A 4,698-nucleotide genomic window follows, 5' to 3' on the forward strand; every position below is an offset into this window, starting at 1 on the left:
CATGTTTAAACTGCGTTTAATCAAACACAACTCTAAGCATCTTTTAAGCTGCGTTTATTAAACGCAGCTCCAGACATATTGAAAAAAAAAAAAAAATCCCCGAATGGGTCTATAGTCACATTTTTAAAAACATGGCTTAAGTCCTACCTAACTAAATGCAACCTCAACATCACAAAACGTGGCTTCAGAGCTGGTCTACTAAACGTGGCTATACATCCAGGGGTGGAGTTGCGTTTTTCACAAACGCGGTTCAAATTACCCCCTGTAGTTGTGTTTGCAGCCAACATCTTCTTCAAGTTGGTGGAGTAGGGATTTTTTTTTTTTTTTCAATATGTCTGGAGCTGCGTTTAATAAACGCAGCTTAAAAGATGCTTAGAGTTGTGTTTGATTAAACGCAGTTTAAACATGTATTAAACACAGCTTAAACATGTCTGGAGCTGCGTTTAATAAACACAGCTTAAACATTTACAAAGCTTTAAACGCAGCTCCAGACATGTTTAAGTTGCGTTTAATCAAACACAGCTTAAACATTTAGTAAAAAAAAAAAATGCGCACACACATACACAACAACAACAACAACAACAACAACAACACAAAGGCTTAGCACACACAAACACACCCTATCAACCAAAACAACTCGAACAAGAAGCAGCTCAAAACGATGCCGCTGAGGGTCTACTCCAATCATGGCCTTCTCGTCCTGCCTTTTGTCTAAATCCAAACAGGTCTGTCACTCACTTCCTCCTATTCCCGATCCGAATACCGATATTCCTATCCCTGTTTTGCTTTTCTCAAATCTTCGATTTTGTTGACCAAGTTTTTTTGTTTGTTTGTTTGTGAGTCTTGAATCTGTTTGGATACTTTGAAAATGCAAGCTTTTAAGGGATGCCAAAGAGAATCGTGCATTAGATCTGCGAAATGATGATTTTTTGTTTCCATTTCATACTAACCAAAAAGTGTGTTAGGGTTTCTTTGTTCGATGGATTATTATTGTGGATCTATTGGGTGTGTAGAAGTTTAGGGTTTGGAGTGTAGAAAGTGGTGGATTGTTAGGGTTTGAAAATTGGGCAAAAGCATGAATTTTTGTTTTTGATGTTTTTGTGTGTGTGTGTGTGTGAGTAGGTTTATCAGTGTTAGAAATTCTATATGTGTAGTGAATGGGTAAAATAATCGGCATGGCAATGATAGTGTAAAGGCAAAAATTGATATTTAGTTGGATTCATCCTTTTGTAAATATATACGTTGTGTGATGGGGAATGATATGAATAAAAATGAGGGGTGGTTTGTGTTAATGTTTTTTAATCCAAAAACAATATTTTATAGGATTTGGTCCATGCAATGAATTGACTTTATACTCTATTTTTATTCTTCTTGTTCTTGCTCACCTTTTCTTTTCTTGTAGATACAACTTTGTGGTAGCCAAATTACCTTTCAACAAACACATGCTATTCCAACCCGTTGCTTTGCCAAACAAGCTAATCGCCCTGCTCTAAAGGGGAGATGGTAAGTGAATATGAAGGTTTCTTGTTGTTGCCATCAATTATTAGTGCTTTTAAATGCATATTGGTAGCTTTTCATTACATGGCATGTAGGCCGCATTAGTAGCATTAGATTACCCAAAAATATTTTGATAAAATTTTGAGCACCAATTTTGTAATCTCAGTAGGTTCCTCAAATCGATTTCCATCCTCATCTTGTAAACATTTTATGGAATTCGATGCTTGCCTAGCAATGAAAAACCCTATTGTTTTGATCCCCCAAGTTCAACCATTTGTTTCTAGATTTTTGCTTGAGATATGCTTCCTTAGCCCTCTGAATAGCAAGATCTTTATGTCGACAGCAACTTGGGGTAAATGCTTTACATGTGATAGCCTTATTAATATTAGGAGAGAGGCATAATCTTGGAGGATTGTGTTGTATGTGTAAAAGTATTGGTGTTTAGATCACTTGCTTGTGCATTGTGAACCTGTGGTGTTGTACTTTTGGCTGTATTTGATAATTGTGGACCTGTGGTGTTGTACTTTTGGTTGTATTTGATAATTGTGGACCCTTGGTGTAATTATTCAATAATTGCAGTGACAACACTCCAAATAATTTCACCCTCAACCTTGTTCTTATAAGAATAGGAGATGCAATTTAAAATAGAGGTTATTGGCAACTTTTCTTAGTTTCTTTGTCATTACCTTCTTAATCTACTTATTATTTAGATCCCCAAGTCATTGCACCTTTCACATGGATAAGCAGTAACTAGAATGGCAATTGTGTCTAATTGTTTAATTGCCATAATGATTGACACATGGCTAATTTTATGCCCTTTTAGCTGATATATGCTATCTCTCCATACGGCTTAACTGACCAATTTAGTGGATGTTTTGTAGGTGTTTGCTTTGTCTCCAACAGAGGTAGGGTCTATGATAAGCTTGGGTCCAAAAGATTCTTGTGACTTCTTCCATGATCCATCAATGTTGTCAAGGTTGACTTTTTTTCCTTGACATACTACTCTCATGGAAATATTTGTAATCTGTAGACCTAATTTGTGATGGCCAAGAATTATACTGTGATTAAACGAAGTTGTTCAGATGGCATCATCTTATTGTTTGTTGTGCAAGCATCCCTTTTTCTATCTTAATGCCATATGATAACAAGTACATGCTTAGTCTTGATGAGCAATTTATGCTGCAGTAATGCAAGTCAAGTCAGGAAGAGCTTAATAATTAAGGCTCATGCAAATGGTACTGGCTATCATATTTCTTTGAGTAAGTACTCTTTCTGCTCATATTTGCATTTTACTTTGAATAGCTTGAATATGCTACATTTTTTTTCCTTCCTTTGCTTTTTGCATGAATTACTTTTATAGCTAAATTGTGGGGTAGTTGTTATAAGTATCTCTATTGTGCCATTAATTAGTTCATTTGGGTTTAGGATTAAAGAAGAGATATATATATATATATATATTTTGTGCTATGCTTGACTGCATTGATGCCATTTTTATGTTGGAAGAACATTTATTATTCAGCCATAGACCAACTAAAGGAACAGTCAATTTTGTGTAGTGTAAGCGTACATAGTTTATGCAAGTGTCAATGTAATTGTCAATATAGCTTAGGCTAATATATATTGTAGTAGCCAATAAAAAATAGGAAAAATAGGACCCACTAATCTATATTTATTGTAGTAACTATGGTATTGCAATGGATTTCCCTAGTGAGCATCCTTGACATTTCAAAGAGAAAGCTGAGATCTATTAGACATTTCTTGTGCTTAATTGATTTGACATTTCAAATAGTAATTGTGGTTTTGCGTGTTTGACACCTGTTTGGAGTGATCACCAAGCAGGAATTTTTGACATTATCACATAACCAAAATGGGTATATTTGTACTTTTGTCCATCTATTCTCCTACGGCAACAGTGTAGATATAGTACCACCACTGACTAACTGAGCACTCACAATCAAAACAAAAGTGATCTAATTTCACTCAGAAAAATCATCCAAGTTTAAGCTATGTCAAGCACAACTGGTCAGGTCATTAAGTGCAAAGGTGAGCCAGCTACCACATTCTTCCACCTTTTTTCAATATGACCATGTTATTTTTGTTTTTGTTTTTGGGTTCTTCTCTGTTTCTAATATGGGGTTGGATTTTTATATATACTTCAGTTTGATGGTTTTAGTTCAATGATCAATAGTCAGTGTCTTTCACATCTTCTGTTTTTGGCTAACTGGGTTTCTTTCTATTGTGTGTGTGTGTGTGTGTGTTTTTTTTCTTAATTGATATGATATAGTTGTTTTTGTGGGAATATATGTAAGGGTAAATTGATCACCTTTTATATAGAGCCGTGCACTTCTTCTTTGCATAGCATTTTTTTCCCTTAATTAATTAATTTATTGGGTTTTTTTTTTTTTTGCTGGATCATAGGCCGTGATCAGCTTTTGTTATTGTCGAAAGATATATTATTATAAAAAGAATTTGATGCTCCTTATTCTCACATTCATGGTTAGTAACACTAATTTATGGTGGAATTTACCATATGGAAGGAGAGAGCACTACGTCAAGTAGCTAATAATTTTCTCATTCTTGAAATTTTGATGTTGTATTAGAATTAATAGACTAAATTGGGTATGTATTTTTAATGTAAGCTGTGGCATGTAATTTATAAATTGCATTTGATGAATCTAATTAAAAATGGATTAGGAAACTTTCAACGTGCTCGAATTGGACTGGGTGTGGTTGAGGAGTTGAGGTTGTATTCATTTTGTAGTTTGTCGGACCGTGTGCCTTACCGATCCATCCAACAATCAATTGGTGAAGGATGAGGGGGCACAAATCTTTTATAGCATTTGATTGCAGACCAAGCCCATTGGTATTGAAGCGAATTGTGAAATCCCTCGCAATCCCTCACTCACAATGCGGTTCCAACGACTCGAACCTATGACCGGGCTCTAATACCACTTGTCGGACCGTGTGCCTTATCGATCCATCCAATGACCAATTGGTGAAGGATGAGGGGGCACAAATCTTTTATACCATTCGATCGCAGACCAAGCCCATTGGTATTGGAGCGAATTGTGAAATCCCTCACATAGTTGAAACTGAAATGTTCCTTTCTATTGCAGGGGCAGACACCACTTTTTCCTCGCATATTTGGTCATGAAGCCGAGGGGGGGGGGGTGTGTATGTTGCTGTTGAAGGGTCCTCCTC

The sequence above is a fragment of the Quercus suber genome, unplaced genomic scaffold, assembly GCF_002906115.3.
Source record: "Quercus suber isolate HL8 unplaced genomic scaffold, Cork oak 2.0 scaffold_386, whole genome shotgun sequence".
In the NCBI taxonomy this organism is placed as follows: Eukaryota; Viridiplantae; Streptophyta; class Magnoliopsida; order Fagales; family Fagaceae; genus Quercus; species Quercus suber.